Here is a 20,671-nt window from a genome sequence, read left to right as displayed (position 1 = left end):
CAGGCCAGGGCACAGTTATAGCGCAGGTTAGAGACAGGACGCCCGGGGGCCGGGTGTCAGCGCAGCCGCCATCTTATGGCTGAAGCGGACTGAGGTAGAGCTAGGCAAGGAGAACTTCGGGCACAGATTGTGGAGCTGACTGCGGGGAGGCCTGAGTCCCGCCACAGCCGGTTCCAACCAGCCCCGGCCACTCTCTCCGGATGTCGGACCCGGCACACTCACCATGTCTAGGCTTCCAGGGGGTCCTGGCGACTTAGCTGTGGATCTCCCAATACCTGCAGGTCACAGGACCACAGGAGCTGGGCCTCTAGGAGGAGAGGACACACAGCAGCAAGCACCACACCTTGACCTCCGGCTGCGGCGAGAGCCAAAGGTCCGACCACATCCCGGAAGTCGCCCTGTCCGCTCCAGCTGAATGCCTGATTGGACGGTCCCAGCCCAGAGTCCCTGATTGGATGATGTTTAAGGCCCCGCCCCTTCGGGCCCTGAGTGACAGAAGATGTTATCAGATGCTTCTGATGACAAAAGGCTGCAGCCTTTCCAGGCAGGGCTTCCTCCCTGAGCTGAGCCAGGCCCACCCCAGAGCACGGGAAAATTCTTTCTCTTCTTTACTCTCTTTTTAAATGTATTCGAAATGTGAACAAATATAGTTTACTGCCATGTTAATAATACATAAAACTTTTGTTCAACAGTAAATCATTTTTTACTTTAGTAATAGTGTATTATCAATACTGAAGGCCGGGCGTGATGGCTTACTCCTTTAATGGCGTCAGTTTGGGTGGCCGAGGCGGGCGGATCACCTGAGGTCAGAAGTTCAAGACCAGCCTGGTCGACCTGGTGAAACCCCTTCTCCACTAAAAATACAAAAATTAGTCAGCTGTGGTGATGGGTGCCTGTAATCCCAGCTACTCAGGAAGCTGAGGCAGGAGAATCATTTGAACCCAGGAGGTGGAGGTTGTAGTGAGCCGAGATTGGGCCATTGCACTCCAGCCTGGGCAACAAGAGTGAAACGCCATCTCTAAAAAACAAAACAAAAAAAACCTAAACCTAATTTTAGTAAAATCTTATAAATAAATCCATCAAATTTGTCATTTTTGAACACTCTAGATTTTCACATAAATTTTATACTCTCTTTTTTGTTTGTTTGTTTGTTTGTTTGTGACAGTCTCCCTCTGCCGCCCAGGCTGGAGTGCAGTGGCGCGATCTCAGCTCACCGAAAGCTCCACCTCCCGGGTGCAAGTAATTCTCCTGCCCCAGCCTCCCCAGAAGCTGGGATTACAGGCGCTTGCCACCACGCCTGGCTAATTTTTGTTTTTTTAGTAGAGACAGGGTTTCACCATGTTGAGGTCAGGTCTCAAACTCCTGACCTCAGGCAATCCGCCCACCTCAGCCTCCCAAAGTGCTGGGATTACAGGCATGAGCCATGGCGCCTGGCCTTATAATCTCTTATAATTTTTTAACTTTTTCTATTTTATTTTATTAGACTTTTTTTTTTTTTAACTTGAAACCACCTTTATTTTTATCTTTTTTTGTTTTTAGACAAATGTTGCTCTGCCAGCCAGGCCAGAATGCAATGGCATGATCTCAGCTCACTGCAACCTCCCCCTTCCTGGGTTCAAGCGATTCTTCTGCCTCAGCCTCCCAAGTAGCTGGGATTACAATCGCCCACCACCACACCCAGCTAATTTAGCATGATGGCCTGAACCTGTAGTACCAGTTATTCAGGGACTGAAGTAGGAGGACTGCCTGAGCCCAGGAGGTTGTGGCTGCAGTGAGCCCTGATCAAGCCACTGCTCTCCATTCTGGGTGACAGAGTGAGACCATTTCTGGGAAAAAAAAGCCAAAGCATATAAACTTCAACTTATGGGGTTTTGGGGGTTTTATTTTTGTCTTAAATTGTTATATTTCAGTAGTTTTGGGGTACAGGTAGTATTTGGTTACATGGATAAGTTCTTTTGTGGTGATTTCTGAGATTTAGGTGCACCAATCGCCCAAGCAGTGTGCACTGTATCCAACATGTAGTCTCTCATCCCTCACTCCCTCTCCCACCCTTCCCGCTGTGTGCCCAGAGTCCATTATATAATTCTTTTTAATTTTTAATTTTTTAATTTTTTTTTTTTTTTTTTTTTTTTGAGACGGAGTATTGCTCCTGTTGCCCAGGCTAGAGTACAATGGTGCGATCTCGGCTCACCGCCACCTCCGCCTCCCAGGTTCTAGCGATTCTCCTGCCTCAGTCTTCCCGAGTAGCTGGGATTACAGGCATGCGCCACCATGCCCGGCTAATTTTGTATTTTTAGTAGAGACAGGGTTTCTCCATGTTGGTCAGGCTGGTCTTGAACTCCCAACCTCAGGTGATCGCCTGCCTCGGCCTCCCAGAGTGCTGGGATTACAAGCGTGAGCCACCGCGCCTGGCCCCATTATATAACTTTTATGCCTTTGCATCTTCATAGCTTAGCTCCCACTCATAAGTGAGGACACACAATATTTGGGGTTTTATCCCTTCTTTTCTTTACTTTTCTTCTTTTTTTTTTTTTCCGAGAGGGAGTTTGCTGTGATTACAGGCATGAGCCACCCGTGCCTGGTCCATTTTTTGATGTTTTAATTATGGTCTTTTCTGTTTGTATGTTTGTTTGTTTTTGAGATGGAGTCTCGCTCTCTGGCCCAGACTGGAGTGCAGTGGTGCAATCTCGGCTCACTGCAACCTCCGCCTCCCGGGTTCAAGCGATTCTCCAGCCTCAGCCTCCGGAGCAGCAGGGATTACAGACATAAGCCATCGCACCCTGCTAATTTTTGTGTTTTTAGTAGAGGCGGGGTTTTACCATGTTGGCCAGGCTCCTCTGGAACTCCTGACCTCAGGTGATCCACCAGTCTTGGTCTCCCAAAGTGCTGGGATTACAGGCATCAGCCAAAATGACCAGTCAATTATGGTCATTCTTGCAAGAGTAAGGTGGTATCACATTGTGGTTTTGATTTGCATTTCCCTGATCATTAATCATCAGTGATGTTCAGTATTTTTTGTTGTTGTTGGCCATTTGTATATTTTCTTTTGAGAATTGTTTAAGTCACATCTGTCTTTGTTTTTGTTGCATTTGCTTTGGGGTTCTTGGTCATGCACTCTTTGCCCACGTCAATGTCTAGAAGAGTTTTTCCAATGCTTTAGAATTCGGGTAGTTTCAGGTCTTAGATTAAAGTATTTGATCCATCTTGAGTTAATTTTTTTATAAGGTGAGAGATGAAGATCCATTTTTTTTTTTTTTTTGAGACGGAGTCTCGCTGTGTCGCCCAGGCTGGAGTGCAGTGGCGTGATCTCAGCTCTGCCCCCCAGGTTCAAGCAATTCTCTGCCTCAGCCTCCTGAGTAGCTGGAATTACAGGCACCCGCCACCATACCCAGCTAAATTTTTTTTTGTATTTTTAGTAGAGACGGGGTTTCACCATCTTGTCCAGGCTGGTCTTGAACTCCTGACCTCGTGATCCACCCACCTCAACCTCCCTAAAGTCTGGGATAACAGGTATGACCCTCTGTGCCCAGCCGAAGACCCAGTTTTATTCTTCAATATGTGGCTTCCCAATTATGCCAGCACCATTTATTGAATAGGGTGTTCTTTCCACACTTTATATCTTTGTTTACTTTGTCAAAGATCAGTTGGCTGTAAGTATTTGGGTTTATTTCTGGTTTCGCTATTCTGTTTCATTGGTCTAAATGTCTATTTTTATACCCATACAATGCTGTTTTGGTAACTATACCCTTGTAGTATAGTTCGAAGTCAGATAATGTGATGCCTTCAGATTTTTGTGTGTGTGTGTTTTTGGTTTTGTTGGTTTTTTTTTTCTTCTTGCTTTAACTATGGAGGCTCTCTTTTTATTTTATATAAATTTTAGGATTTTTTTTAGTTCTGTGAAGAAGAAGAATGCTATTTTGATGGAAATTACATTGAATTTGCAGATTGCTTTTGGTTGGTTTATCATTGTTGCAATAGGATTGCTACCCATCCATAAGCATGAAATATGTTTCCATTTGTTTCCACTGTCTGTGATTTCTTTTAGCAACATTTTGTAATTTTTCTTGTAGAGATCTTTCACCACCTTGGTTAGACATATTCCTAATTATTATTTTTTTTGCAGCTATTTTTAAATGAGTTGAGTTCTTAATTTAATTCCTAGTTTGGTCACTGTTAGTGTACACCAGTGCCACTAATCTGTGCACATTGATTTTGTATCCTGAAATTTTACTGAATTTACGTATCAGATCGAAAAGCTTTTTTTTCTTTTCTTTTCTTTTTTTTGAGAAAAGTCTTACTCTGTTGCCCAGGCTGGAGTGCAGTAGCATGATCTCAGCTCACTGCAACCTCTGCCTCCTGGGTTCAAGTGATTCTCCTGTCTCAGCCTCCCTAGTAGCTGGGATTACACCCACTTGCCACCGCGCCTGGCTAATTTTTGTATTATTGGTAGAGACGGGGTTTTACCACGTTGGCCAGGCTGGTCTTGGACTCCTGACCTCAGGTGATCCACCTGCCTCCACCTCCCCAATTGCTGGGATTACAGGCTTGAGTCGCTGCACCCAGCCCTAAAAGCTTTTTAGATGAGTGTTTAGGGTTTCCCAGCTATACAATTATATCATTGATAAGCAGTGACAGTTTGACTTCCTTTTTACCAATTTAGATGCTGTTTATTTTTTGCTTTACTCTGATTGCTCTGGCTAAGACTTCCATTACTATGTTGAATAGAAGTGGTGAGAGTGGGCATTATTGTCTTGTGTTCTCAGAAAAAATCCTTCCAACTTTTTCCCGTTCAGTGTAATGTTGGCTGTTTATCATAGATAGTTTTTTGTTTTGTTTTGTTTTGTTTTGTTTTTCCCGTACGGAGTCTTGTTCTGTCACCCAGGCTGGAGTGCAATGGCACAATCTCCGCTCACTGCAATTTCCACCTCTGGGACTCAGCCTCCCCAGTAGCTGGGACCACAGGCACCCGCCATCATTCCTGGCTAATTTTTGTATTTTTGTACAGATGAGGTTTCACTATGTTGACCAGGCTGATCTCAAACTCCTGACCTCAGGTGATCCGCCCACCTCTGCCTCTCAAAGTATTGGAATTACAGGCGTGAGCCACCACACCTGGCCTGTCATAGATGGCTTTTATGACCTTACAATATGTTCCCTCTATCCCAATTTTGCTGAGGATTTTAATCATAAAGGGATGCTGGATTTTGCCAAATGATTTTTCTGTGTATTTTGAGATAATCATATAATTTTTGGTTTTAATTCTGTTTATTTGGTGGATAACATGTATTGACTTACCTATGTTTAAATCATCTCTGCATCCCTAGCAGACTGACTTCAAGTGATCCACCCGCCTCATCCTACCAAAGTGCTAGGATTACAAGCATGAGCCACTGCACCCAGCGGCAATTTTTTATTACTAGTTTAATCTTGCTACTTGTTATTGGTCTGTTCAGAGTTTTTATTTCTTCCTGGTTTAATTTAGGAGGGTTGTATATTTCCAGGAATTTATGGAATTCCTCTAGATTTTCTAGTTTGAGCATGTAAAGGTATTCATAGTAGCTTTGAATGATCTTTTATTTCTTTCTTTTTATTTTTTTTTTTTTGAGATGGAGTCTCGCTCTCTCGCCCAGGCTGGAATGCAGTGGCCGGATCTTGGCTCACTGCAAGCTCCGCCTCCCGGGTTTACACCATTCTCCTGCCTCAGCCTCCCGAGTAGCTGGGACTAGAGGCGCTGGTCACCACACCTGGCTAGTTTTTTGTATATTTTAGTAGAGATGGGGTTTCACCGTGTTAGCCAGGATGGTCTCAATCTTCTGACCTCGTGATCTGCCTGTCTCGGCCTCCCAAAGTGCTGGGATTACAGGCTTGAGCCATCGCGCCTGGCCAAAAACTCAGAATGATCTTTTATTTCTTATTGAGCATATTTGGATCTTCCTTCTGCTTTTCTGGGTTAATCTCACCAATAGTCTATCAATTTGGTTTATCTTTTCAAATAACTAGTTTATTGTTTTATTTAACTTTTATATTTTTTAAGTTTCAATTTTATTTAGTTCTGCTCTGATTTTTTTTTTTTTTTTTTTCTGCTGGGTTTGGTTTGTTCTTATTTCTCTTGTTCCTTGAGGTGTAATCTTAGGTTGTTTATTGTGGTGTTTTGAACTTTTTGATGTGTGTATTTAATGCTATGAACTTTCCTCTTAGCACTGCTTTTGCTGTATCCCAGAGGTTTTAATATGTTGTGTCACTATTATTCAGTTTAAAGAGTTCTTTAATTTCCATCTTGATTTCATTGTGGATGCAACAGTCATTCAGGAGCAGGTTATTTAATTTTCATGTATTTGTATGGTTTTGAGTGTTCCTATTGGAATTGATTTCTAATTTTATTCCACTGCGGTCTAAGACAGTACTTGATAAAATTTTGATATTGTTAAATTTATTCAGGGGCTGGGCATGGTGGCTCACGCTTTAATCCCAGTACTTTGGGAGGCCAAGGCAGGCAGATAACCTGAGGTCAGAAGTTCAAAACCAGCCTGGCCAATATGGTGAAACCCCATCTCTACTAAAAATACAAAGCAGGCACGCATGGCGGCATGTGCCTGTAATCCCAGCTACTTGGAAGGCTGAGGCAGCAGAATCCCTTGAACCTGGGAGGCAGAGGTTGCTGTGAGCTAAAATTGCACCATTGCACTCCAGCCTTAGTGACGGAGTGAGACGCTGTTACAAAAAAAAAAAAAAAAATTCAGACTTGTGTTGTGACCTATTGTATGGTCTATCTTGAAGAATGTTTTATGTGCTGATGAAAAAAATATATATTCTGCAGTTGCTGGGTAGAATATTCTGTAAAGATGTGTTAAGTCCATTTGTTCTAAGTTATAGTTTAAGCCCATTGATTTTTGTTTGTTTGTTTGTTTGACTTTCTGTCATGATGACCTGTGTAATGCTGTAAGTAACGTATAAAAGTCCCCCACTATTTTTATGTTGTTGTCTATCTCACTGCATTTCTTAAGGTACAACTTAGGTGAAACAAGAAAATTTATCTTTCTGAAGCATGGAGTTAATATTTTAGGCTAAAATATATTCTTTTTCTTTGAGATGGAGTCTTACTCTGTTGCCCAAGCTGGAGTGCAGTGGCGTGATCTTGGCTCACTGCAACCTCTGCCTCCCTGCAACCTCTGCCTCCCAGGTTCATGTGATTCTCCTGCCTCAGACTCTTGAGTAGCTGGAACTGTAGGCGCCCCCCACCAGGCATGGCTAATTTTTCTGTTTTCAGTAGAAACAAAGTTTTACCATATTGGCCAGGCTGGTTCCGAATTCCTAACCTCTGGTGATCTGCCTGCCTTGGCCTCCCCAAGTGTTGGGATTACGGACATGAGACACCATGCCTGGCCTTAAATTTACCGTTTATGGTTTTTTAAAAATATATAATATTATATGATCTGCAAACAGCAACTCTTTACTTACTTGTCTTCAATTTCCATGGCTTTAAACAATGTATTTTTGCCTAACTCTTCTGCTACATACTTCCAGGGTTATGTTAAAATGGAAACATTGACAATGGGCACAATATAGTTTTGCTTTGCATTGGTTTTTGAAAATTTCATTGAACGAAAACCTCTGCAAGTTTATATAAACTGGTAACAAGAGGCAAAGATCCCATATTTATAGGATGACCTCTTCATTTGTAATAGGCAGAGGTGGTAGATTGGTCACAAGGCTGCTGCGTCTACAGAGGATTTACCTTTAGTTGGCTTGTTACAAAAGGCTTGGGTAGTTGTAATTCCCATTTTATTATTGGACAGACTGAATATCCTTCAGGACATTCATCTGCAGAGCAGACACTAGGGGAAGTTGTTGCAGTCAGGTCTGCATATGGTGGGCCTTATGTCACGATGTGGATGAGGATGCCTTTCACTGAGTACCAGAGAGCATCTTCCCAGGTCACTGTGTGGGATTCTACTTCAGCAAAATCGGCCATGAACTGTGGCTTGGAGCTAGAAGTAAAATGTTAAACTGTATGGCTACAAATGGGTGTTTTCCTCCAGGCCTCTGGAAGAGCAGAAGCTCTCCCAGGTTTTGACTGGGAGGAGTTTGGAATGGTTATAGGGTAAGTTCAGAATTCTCAGTGGGAGCAAGTTGGGTTGGTTATTTTTTGGTCTATAGCCAAGAACAGAGGTTCTGTAGTTTGCCACCTTAATAGAAGCCTGTCTCCTAAAAAGAACGTTCCAGGCCGGGCGCAGTGGCTCAAGCCTGTAATCCTAGCACTTTGGGAGGCCGAGGCGGGCGGATCACAAGGTCAGGAGATCGAGACCACAGTGAAACCCCGTCTCTACTAAAAATACAAAAAATTAGCCGGGCGCGGTGGCGGGCGCCTGTAGTCCCGGCTACTCGGGAGGCTGAGGCAGGAGAATGGCGTGAACCCGGGAGGCGGAGCTTGTAGTGAGCTGAGATCCGGCCACTGCACTCCAGCCTGGGCGACAGAGCGAGACTCCGTCTCAAAAAAATAAATAAATAAATAAATAAATAATAAATAATAAAAAATAAAAAGAACGTTCCTCAATCTTGGGCTTTAGGAGGGTTTGACAACTCCATTCCTGTATCTCAAAGCTCTTTTGAAGGTACTTGTTTGAGACATGAAGTCTTTTTACATAATACAGGCTGGTCTTGAAATTCTGGCCTGAAGAAATTCTTCAACCTCAATGTATTATGTAGCTATCATTACAGGTATGAGCCAGGTTGCCTGGATCTTTCATAAAGACATTTTTGTCAGGGATGGCTCACAAGTTTTTTGCTATCAGGGGATAAAAAAATAGGTCACCTGGCCGGGCATGGTGGCTCACACCTATAATCCCAGCACTTTGGGAGGCCAAGGTGGGTGGATCACAAGGTCAGGAGATCGAGACCATCCTGGCCAACATGGTGAAACCCCGTCTCTGCTAAAAATACAAAAATTAGCTGGACATGGTGGTGGACACCTGTAATCCCAGCTACTCGGGAGGCTGAGGCAGAAGAATTGCTTGAACCCAGGAGGCGGAGGTTATAGTGAGCCAAGATTGAGCCACTGCACTCCAGCCTGGGTGACAGAGAGAGACTCCATCTCAGAAATAAAAAAAGAAAATAGGTCACCTTTTTTATTATTATTATTATTATTATTATTATTTTACTGATGTTGCTCTCCCTATACATTTTTACTTTCTATTTTCTATTTCAAATTTCTCTGTTATTTTAGATTCAGACATTTAGGACATGTTAGAATTTACGTGTTATGCCTGAAGTAAATTAGATAATTAGTAGGCATTCCATATTTACTAAAATATTTAGTTATACATTTAAGTTTGCTGCAGACAGAAAGGAATTATATGATTTCCATTCACTTTCTTCAGCTTATATTTAAATAATAAAGTAAGTTCTTCCCAGATATTTGTTTTATATATCAGAGGCTTTAATTATATTCTGCAAGATTTTTTTTTATTTATTTAGCAAGGTAAGACTATTCTTTTTTTTTTTCTTCTCTTTTTTTTTGACACGGAGTCTGGCTCTGTTGCCCAGGCTGGAGTTCACTGGCGGGATCTCAGCTCACTGCAAGCTCCACCTCCCGGGTTTACGCCATTCTCCTGGCTCAGCCTTCCAAGTAGCTGGGACTACAGGCGCCCGCCACTTTGTCCGGCTAGTTTTTTGTACTTTTTAGTAAAGACCGGGTTTCACCGTGTTAGCCAGGATGGTCTCAATCTCCTGACCTCGTGATCCGCCCGTCTCGGACTCCCAAAGTGCTGGGATTATAGGCTTGAGCCACCGCGCCCAGCCCCGGTAAGACTATTCTTTGCTTCTAAAGTTAAATTACAGCAGTTTCATTTTGTGTAAGAATAGCATAGATTCTTTAAGAATATATGTAGCATATATTGTGTAAGAATAGCATATATAAACATGACATTTATGAAATTTACCTCTAGTTTTCTTTAATGCTTATTTATTAAAAGCTTATCATTAGAATCTTCTATTTATGATTATATTGCAATTTCTCTTAAATTTTACTGCCATGCAGTGCATGTCGATGATTCAAAATACCTGCCTTCCATGAGTACACAGATACAGTCAAAGATTGTAGTTATCTAGGCAGTCTTTTTAATGGTACATCAATGTTGCATACCAGATCTTATGAGTAAACATTACTTTTATTATTATTTTGCAGTTCTATAGGTGTGCTTTTTAGTGTCAGTTTCTTAATATCAGTGTAATGTGTTTTCTTGTTTTACTTACATATTGTAATTCTAGACAATTTGCAATTCTGTTTGTGCACTTTAAGTCAATGTAGGGTTTAGTTAAGAAATAAATTAGCCATATGTCTATCACCATCAGATTATATGTTTCTGTTTTTATCTATAAATATGACCCCAATTATGATTATGGCTTATCTCGTATATATTCTTTCTTAGTTGATTTTCAGTGGTGGTTTTATCTTGTCTGAGCAGTTGTGGAAATAATCTTTTTTTTTTTTTTTTTTTTTGAGACGGAGTCTCGCTGTGTCTCCCAGGCTGGAGTGCAGTGGCGTGATCTCGGCTCACTGCAAGCTCCGCCTCCCGGGTTCACGCCATTCTCCCGCCTCAGCCTCCCAAGTAGCTGAGACTACAGGCGCCTGCCACCACGCCCGGCTAGTTTTTTGTATTTTTAGTAGAGACGGGGTTTCACCATGTTAGCCAGGATAGTCTCGATCTCCTGACCTCGTGATCCACCCGCCTCGGCCTCCCAAAGTGCTGGGATTACAGGCTTGAGCCACCGCGCCCGGCCGGAAATAATCTTATTTTCACCCTGTGTTTAATAATGAATATATATTTCCTTTGTGTGAGAGAAACACTTTTGTGATTTGAAGGTAATTTTAGAAAATATTTATAATTCTGCATTTAGTTTTCCTTCTAAAATAATTTTTTTAAAAACAGATAACATAAAATTGATTATTTAAAAATCTATTTAAGTGTACATTTTATGGCCAGGCATGGTAGTGGCTCACCTCTGTAATCCCAGAAACTTAAGAGGTCAAAACAGGAGGATCACTTGAGCCCAAACATTTGAGACAAGCTGAGGAAACATGCAAAGACCTGCTCTACACAAAAAACTTTAAAATAACAAGCCATGGTGGTGTGCACCTGTGGTTCCAGCAACCTGCGAGATCAAGGGACAAGGAGCACTTTATCCTGGGAGTTTGAGGCTGAAGTGAGCCATAATTTTGCCACTGCACACCAGCTTGGGTGACAAAGTGAGACCCTCTGTCAAACAAAAAGCTGTGGATTTCAGGCATGTTAAAGTATATTCACCTGGTTATGCGAAAGGCTTCTAGAGGTTCTACATCGTTTAAAACTAAAACTCAATACCCACTAAGTAACAACTGCCCATTTTACCCTCTCTCCAGCCCTTGGCAAACACCTTTCCAGTTTCTGTTTTTATGAGTCTGACTATTTAACTTGTCTCATGTAAATGGAATCATGTAGTATCTATCATTTTGTTACTGGTTTATTTCACGTTACATAATATTTTCAAAATTTACCTTAAAATGTGACAAGATTTTCTTTTTTAAGCCTGAATAGGCCGGGCGCGGTGGCTCAAGCCTGTAATCCCAGCACTTTGGGAGGCCGAGACGGGTGGATCACGAGGTCAGGAGATCGAGACCATCCTGGCTAACACGGTGAAACCCCGTCTCTACTAAAAAATACAAAAAACTAGCCGGGTGAGGTGGCAGGTGCCTGTAGTCCCAGCTACTGGGGAGGCTGAAGCAGGAGAAAGGCGTAAACCCGGGAGGCAGATCCATCAGTGAGCTGAGATCCGGCCACTGCACTCCAGCCTGGGAGACAGAGCGAGACTCCATCTCAAAAAAAAAAAAAAAAGCCTGAATAATATTCCATGTCTATATATGTTAAAATTTTTTTTGATGTATTTATAAATCAAGGGACATCTAAGTTGTTTCAGCCTTTTGACTTTTGTGAATTCTGGTACAATAAGCATAAACGTTTAAATATCTCTTCCAGGTTCTGTGTTGCATACTTTGGAAATAAATTTATAAGTAAGATTGCTATAATTGGTTATAATTTTATGTTTAATTATCTGAGGAACATTTGTAACATTTTAAAATAATGCCTGCATCTTTGTTTTCCACCAACAATTAACATAGGTTTCATTTTCATAGCATCATCAACAGATTTGGTTTTCTTAAAAAATCGTTAGTGGCTATTCTAATGGGTGTGAAGTTATTTTGTCTTTCATTGTAATTTTTATGCATTCCTCTACAAAATAGTAATTTTGTGTGTCTGTTCAAATACTCTTCCTGTTTATACTTTTGATAAAAATTTAGTTTAATTAGTTTTCCATTTCTAAATCCCATTATTCAACTTTATTGTTCAGTTTTAAGAGTTGCTTATATATTCTGAATATTAACTTCTATCACATGTGATTTGCAAATATTTTCACTGATTTCCTAGGAGGCATTGTCACTCTCTTGAATTTGTTTTTGATGTTCAAAAATTTCTAAGTATATTTCAGTTAAATTTTTCTGTTCTTTTCTTTGTTACTTATGCATTTAATGTCATTAAAGAAAATGATTCCAAGGCCAATGTCACGTCTTTTCTCCACATTTTTTTAAAGAGATTTGTTAGCTATTTTTTATATCTAAGTATTTTATTTAAATTTTTTTTGCATATGGTTCAAGGAAAAAATCCAGCTTTATCAGTGCAGATATTCAGTTTTCAGCATTAATTTTTGAAGATATTATCTTTTCTTTATTGTGTGCTCATGGTAGCTTTGTGGAAGATCGCTTATTTACAGAAGGATTCATTTCTGGGCTCCCTATTCTGATTTATCATCTGTTTATCCATCTTTGTGTCAGTACTACATTGTTTTGTTATAGCTTTTAACATGTTTTGAAATGAGAAAGTATATTGGCTCCTCTTTTTCATGGGCGTTTGGCTATAGTTCATAATCAAATTTAAAAACTTTAAAGAATATTTCTGTTTAAACAACCTGTGCTATTAGTATTTTTATAGAAATTACGTCGAATTTGTTTACCACTATAGGTTGTATTGACATCTTAACACAATTAAATATTTGAGCAAGAACATGTTAGTGATTGATTGATTGATTGATTGATTGATTGATTTTGAGATGGAGTCTCACTCTTGACACCCAGGCTGGAGTGCACTGGCAAGTTCTTGGCTCACTGCAACCTCCGCCTCCCGGGTTCAAGCAATTCTCCTGCCTCAGCCTCCCGAGTAGCTGGGATTACAGGCGCCTGCCACCACTCCCAGCTAATTTTTTGTAGTTTTAGTAGAGACAGGGTTTTGCCATGTTGGGAAGGCTGGTCTTGAACTCCTGACTTCAAGTGATCCACCCACCTCGGCCTCCCAAAGGATCTTGCTATATTTTTGGGGTTATTTTTGAGATAGAGCCTCACTGTGTCATCCAGGCAGGAGTGCAGTGGCATGATCTCAGCTCAACACAACCTCTACCTTCTGGGTTCAAGTGATTCTCCTGATTCAGTCTCCTGAATAGTTGGGATTACAGGCACCCTCCATCATGTCTGGCTAATTTTTTTTGTATTTTTAGTAGACACGGGGTTTCATCATGTTGGTCAGTCTGGTCTCAAACTCTTGACATTAGGTATTCCAGCCACCTCGGCCTCCAGCAAAGTGCTGGAATTACAGGCGTGAGCCACGGTGCCCAGTTCTTGTGTTTAATTTTTATATACTTTTGGGTTTTCCTGTTTTACATTTACTTTTAAGTTAGAATAATACCATCAGCAAATCTGTCCTGCCAAATAAAAAGAGAAAAACCTTTCAAAATAACCACATTTTGAAAAAGCACACTGGCACTGCATAAGCCCTACATACAAAGAATGCTGAAAAGCATCCCACTTATTCTAAAATTGACCACATAATTGGAAGTAAAACACTCCTCAGCAAATGCAAAAGAACAGAAATCATAACAAACAGTCTCTCAGACCACAGTGCAATCAAATTAAAACTCTGGATTAAGAAACTCACTCAAAACCACACAATTACATAGAAACTGAACAACCTGCTCCAGAATGACTACTGAGTAAATAACAAAATGAAGGCAGAAATAAATAAGTTCTTTGAAACCAATGAGAACAAAGACACAACATACCAGAATCTCTGGAACACAGACAAAGCAGTGTCTAGAGGAAAATTTATAGCACTAAATGCTCACAAGAGAAAGCAGAAAAGATCTAAAATCAATGCCCTAAAATCACAATTAAAAGAACTAGAGAAGCAAGAATAAACAAATTCAAAACCTAGCAGAAGACAAGAAATAACTAAGATCAGAGTGTTATGCCCAGACCGTTTATTCCCCGAAGAAGACCACCAGAGTCCGGAGTCAAAGCTAAGCAGCAAGAATCTTTATTACAGGTTCGAACCTGGAACTCTCCCTCGCTCGCAAAACGAGACGGGCAGGACAGCTCCCCCACTGAGCTCCGAGCAGTGTTATGTAGTCTAAGAAAAGTGGGCATAGAGTTATTATACAAATCAGATATATGATTGGCGAGTGTTTGAACAAGGCGATTTGGCTAACTATGATTGGTTCCCGCCATTTCTGATATTTCGGTTCAACCTTTGAGGCGGGAGAGCAGGTTTATGGCAGCAAGAGTTTATCTTACTTAAACACGTCTTGTGACCTTGCCTCAGAACTTACAAAATCTCTGGTATGTGCAAAACAAAATCTCTGGTACGTGCAGAAAACCAGGTACTCACAGAACTTACGAAATCTCTGGTATGTACAAAGATTAGAGAGCAGAACAAGGGTGTAGCGGGTGGGGGGCGGGTACACATCTATCTTTGTGTCCTTTCACTCCCAGTTGGATTTGTTAGAGTTTCTGCAGACTCCCCACTCAGTGAGAAGGGATGGATCGAGGTCTGGCCTAAAGAGGGAATCAGGCCATTGTCTGCAACAGCTGGTGTGCTGTGCTATAGGGAATACCTCTTAGGACCAAGCTATCTAACCTCCCTGGATCCAACAGGGGAATAGCATGGCCTGGAGCTATAGTGATGACTGCCACCCTCCCCTGGACCCAGGGGCTTAGTGTCTTTGGTAGCTAGCAGCTGCAGTGATGGCTGTTGCCCCTCCCCCAGGGAGTTCAGATGGCTTAGACAGCAGGCAGCCACATTATGTAACCCAGTCTGATCTCAAACTCCTGGGTTTAAGTAATCCTCCCACCTCAGCCTCCCAAAGTGCTGAAATTACAGGTGTGAGCCATCACATCCACACTGAGGTTTTATTTTTTATATCAAAATACAAAAAACAGCACTGACGTTCATTAATAGAATCCAAGGGAATATTATGCCATTTTAAAAAGTAATTTCAAGAGCAAATACTAAAATTGAAAGCAAATGAAAATAAATAATAATAACTAAACATTCTGTAGATAATATGACCAGAAGAGAAACATTTAGTTTTCCTGACTTTAAAGTGCTGTAGCCAGGCACGGTGGCTCACGTCTCTAATCCAAGCACTTTGGGAGGCCGAGGCAGGCAAATTACAAGGGCAGGAGTTGGAGACCAGCCTGGCGAACACAGTGATACCCCATCTCTACTAAAAATTTAAAAATTAGCTGGGCATGGTGGCAGGCACCTGTAAACCCAGCTATTTGGGAGGCTGAGGCAGGAGAATTGCTTAAACCCAGGAGGCGGAGGTTGCAGTGAGCCAAGATCACAGCATTGCACTCCAGCCTGGGCCACAGAGCTAGACTCTGTCTTGGAAAAAATAATAATAATAATGTGCAGTATACTAATGGGGTTTTTTAGTGGAGAAGATTCTATTTCCATAAGAAATTCAAAACGAGATAATTTACAGGTTTTAGAAACTGATGCAAAACATATAAATATAGAACATATAAATATAGAAAGCCTCTAAGGTGATCCCATGATCACCAGTTTTTATTACTTCGAATAAAAACTGGGCAAACTCAGCAAAAGGAAAGTTAAAGTTCATCTCAAGTGTCAGAATAGATACAGAAGTTCTAGTAATATAATATTAAATGGAATCCAGAATTTTATTAAAAATATGCTGTATATTTATGTATTGTATTATTAAAATGTAAATGTAATTAAAAATAGAAAATCTTTTGTTTAATTACATAAAAGGTTAAAATGTGATCATTCTCTGTGATTTTGAAAACAGCATTGTCTAAACAGATGTATATTTGCATCTACATTTATCTATACATACATTTATATAGTATCTGTCAACATATTCTACATCCATCCATTCATAGAATGTATAAAAAGATGAATGTAATAGAGTGATTAAAAATCGAGTGATTAAGAAAAGCATTTGAAATGTATTATCAGTTTTTCAGTGTCCAGATATTTATATGTTCACACACAAAATATAAAATATTTTTATATATTCACACACAAAAATATAAAATATATTTATATGTTCATACACAAAATATAAGATTATCTTATCAACTCTTCCAGATAATGTAATAAAATATTTTAAAACTATGTGGCCACGGTTATTAGCTGAAAATAGAAAAGAATATATTTATTTATACAAATAATAGAAACGCTATCTAAACTGAATATAAAATACCAAAATATCACTGAAAAAGGCAAATAATGTACATTATCTAAAAAATAAATAACTGTGTAATATACATTATCTAAAAAATAAACAGCTCTGTGCTACAAGAGTTATGCAGCATACAGGAATCATATATAAATATCAACTATTTATATATATCTTTTTTTTTTTTTTTTTTGACACGGAGTCTCACTCTGTCTCCCAGGCTGGAGTGCAGTGGTGCGATCTCGACTCACTGCAAGCTCAACCTCCCAGGTTCGCCATTCTCCTGCCTCAGCCTCCGGAGTAGCTGGGACTGCAGGCGCCGGCCACCACACCCGGCTATTTTTTTAAAGTTTGTTTTTAGTTTAAATAATTTCAGTGTGAAATGCTAAACATAATTCAAAATGTATTTTCCTTACATGCAATGAGGTAAACAGAGTTTCAAGTTCTAAATGATGAGTGAAAAAGAATTCCAACAACCTGCGGCATGATAATGCAAACAACTCACATGTGTGCTGCACTCTCACTGTGCCTGTCATGCGCGTCCGTGTGAAGAGACCACCAAACAGACAGGCTTTGTGTGAGCAATAAAGCTTTTTAATCACCTGGGTGCAGGCAGGCTGAGTCCGAAAAGAGTGTCAGCAAAGGGAGATAAGGGTGGCGCCACTTTATAGGGTTTGGGTAGGTAAAGGAAAATTACAGTCAAAGGGGGGTTGTTCTCTGGTGGGCAGGAGTGAGGGTCACAAGGTGCTCAGTGGGGGAGCTTGTTGAGCCAGGATGAGCCAGGAAAAGGAATTTCACAAGATAATGTCATCGCTTAAGGCAAGGACCGACCATTTTCACTTCTTTTGTGGTGGAATGTCATCAGTTAAGGCGGGGCAGGGCATTTTCACTTCTTTTGTGATTCTTCGGTTACTTCAGGCCAGCTGGGCGTATACATGCAAGTCACAGGGGATGCGATGGCTTGGCTTGGGCTCAGAGGCCTGACAGTGCCAGTCTGTGTTTAGAAGCATTTTAGATACTTTTGTGCATTAAATTCTCATCAGAAATAACTCAGGTAAGTTTAATTAATCTCCATGTCACAGATGAGGTGACTGAAAGGAAAAAAATTCGGGACTTATCCAAGGTCACCCAGGTAGGGAATGGGTGAGCTAAGGTGTGCTCTGACCTACTCCTTCTGCTTCCCTAGCACAGAGACAGCCATTGTTCATGGATTAAACAACTGCTCATTGAGCACCTCCCATGGGCCGAGTACTGTGCCTGGTATTGGGAACATAGCGGTGAACTAGACACAGCTCCAAGGAGCAAACACTAAAGAAGTAAACAACAAACAGCAAGATTATTGCAGACAATGCTGAGTTGCCAAGACAGGCTGCTGCTATAAAAGATGGGTGTGCACGGGGCTATTGGGGCTGGGTTCTAGTTGGAAGGAGGAGGGTGGAGTGAACGTCCCCAGGAGGAGTCAGAGCTGAGCCCGGACTGGAGGCTCCTGTCAGTGTGAGGATGTGGTTAGAATCTCAGTTTCTTTCTATGCATCCCCTAAAATCTTTGGAATGTCTGAAATGAGAAAGTGTCTACTGCATGTAGGCACTGGTCCTCACATATATTAGAGAACAGGGCCGGGCGCGGTGGCTCAAGCCTGTAATCCCAGCACTTTGGGAGGCCGAGACAGGAGGATCACGAGGTCAGGAAATCGGGACCATCCTGGCTAACACGGTGAAACCCCGTCTCTACTAAAAATACAAAAAACTAGCCGGGCGAGGTGGTGGGCGCCTATAGTCCCAGCTACTCGGGAGGCTGAGGCAGGAGAATGGCGTAAACCCGGGAGGCGGAGCTTGCAGTGAGCTGAGATCCGGCCACTGCACTCCAGCCTGGAGGACAGAGCAAGACTCCGTCTCAAAAAAAAAAAAAAAAAAAAAAAAAAAAGAGAACAGAACTCAGAACTCTTGCCGTGCCCACAGCCAGGGAAAGGGGGGCAATGTCTATCTACCTCGTGGGTCCTAGAGCACCTTGTCCTGCCAGGACACTCACCCTCACCCCTACAAGGTACAGATGGTAACCAGGGTGCTGCATACCACCCACTGGTGCACCCCAAAGGATGCTGAGTCCTGTAGGGGCCGTGGGCCTGAATAGTGTTTCCTAGTCACAGAGTCTTTCTGATTTTCTCACTCACTAGCCCTGTGCCTCCGTTCCCTCACTGTGGCATGAAGTCAACATCCCATTCTGCAGGCTAGGTGACCCAGAGAGGTCACCACAGTCCATTAAATGGCTATAGCATATGAAAGTGGGAAGTGAGAGTCCCTCCCTGCTTTAGGTCTTTTGCCCCAGGACAGGTGTTTATCAGGCCAGCTACCTGGGGAGGGCCACATCTCCTGCCTTGGGAACATTGTTTCCAAATTGAGGTCAATACAGTTAAGGACTCCCAGTGCACTGGGGGAAGCACGGGGGTGGGATGGGGTAGAGCAACATCGCATCACAAGAGCCTTGGATTGACCCTGGAGAGTGAGAATCAAATTCAGACTCCTGTCTGAAGCTAACCCCCCTCCCCACCCCGAGGAATTAGGATTTGGCAAAAAGAAAACAAGATCTTCTGGTTCCAGACTCTGTCGCTGTACTGGGTAGGGGACTTGTTTCCAACTATGTGCTTTAATTGAACCTAAGGGACAGGGCACCCATAAGGGACTCTGAAGCCAAGGGTGAGAGTCCTGCCTTCTGCCTCCCAAACTCTTTCCCCCATAGTAGATATTGGGCGGCAAAGTTTCTTTACCAAGAAAAAATATATATATCCAGAGCCCAGGCAGGCTAATAAATGCTTACCAGTATTATCCAGCCTCATCATCACAACAGTCCTGCTATATTCGTCCTGTGGGACAGGTGAGGAAACTGAGGTTGGCGGAGGACACCGGGAGCCTGGTCGGGCCACTGGCAGCCCGGAGCCCCAGAGGTACAGGCATTCATTGCCCTCCCACCTGGTCTCTCTCTCCTGGCCCCAGGAGGCTTCATTCCCAGCTCATTCACTTGTTGGTCACTCAGACTCACTGGGCCTCCAGCCCTACCTGAAGCTGAGAGTGGCCTGTTCCCAGGGGGCTGGCTTCCTCTTTGTTTGGCAGCCAGGAGTGTGGAGCGCAGGTGCCGGCAGCAGCACTGGGAGCGCACAGAGACTTGTCTGGAGGCCGAAGGTGCAGCCCCTCGGGGACGAGAACGCCTTTGCAAGGTGGGCCTCGCGCGCACTCCCCTCCCCTTCTGTGGCCCCGGGGCTCCTCCTAGAAGACCCTCATCATCTCCGGGGACCTTGACCGCCAGCAGCCCCACACTTGCTCCCTCTGCCTGGCGTTGGGTACGCACCTCTAGGAGCAGAGGGATCCCTTAGCCCAGCGGGCTTGACAGCAGGTTGGGGACAGTGGGGACTCCAGAGAGTCTTACTGCGTTATGCTGGCCACCGCCGGGCAAGAGCTGGGCTCAACTGATACCCTACATCCGCCCGCCAGATTCCAGCCTCTGACTTTGGCGAATATGGCCAGGACCTGGGGTCTGGGGCCGGGACTGTGGACGCCCCTGGGCAGGGCTGCCTCCGGGGGTCTCGTACTTGGGTGGGGACCCTGCGGTTCCAGGCGCCACACACACTAGTGCGCCCGCTCTGGCTGTGAATTTCGGGAAGTGTCGGCAGCAAAGCCTGGGGGCTGGCCCGTGGGGCACAATCACCCGCCAGTGCCTGCTCCCACCCAGGCGCCCTTTCCAGTCCACGCGTCACCTGCAGGGCCGTCCCTTCTCCGCCCGCTGGTCCCTCCCCACCCGCAGCTCTTCCGTCCGGCGCAACTCCGTAGCCGAGGCTCCAAGGCGGGGCTACCCACGACAGCCACTGGCAGGGACGGCGGGGGCAAATTTCCCAGAGCGGGAAGCCGGCCCCAGCCCGCCCCACGGCAGGGGTGGCTAGAAGTCCGAGCCCCCGACACCCTGGCCCTGCCCGCCCCGCCCGCACTCGCTCGGTCCCTCGGGCTGGGGGACCCGGCAGGCCGGGCGCGACCCAAGGCCACCGCGCGGGGCCTGAGCCCAAACCCCAACCCCAGATCGCAGGAACCCTGCCCTCCAGGCACCAGGATGGGCCCTC

This window comes from Macaca fascicularis, chromosome 19, assembly GCF_037993035.2.
Source record: "Macaca fascicularis isolate 582-1 chromosome 19, T2T-MFA8v1.1".
Taxonomy (NCBI): Eukaryota; Metazoa; Chordata; class Mammalia; order Primates; family Cercopithecidae; genus Macaca; species Macaca fascicularis.
Note: the sequence above shows the minus strand (reverse complement) of the source record.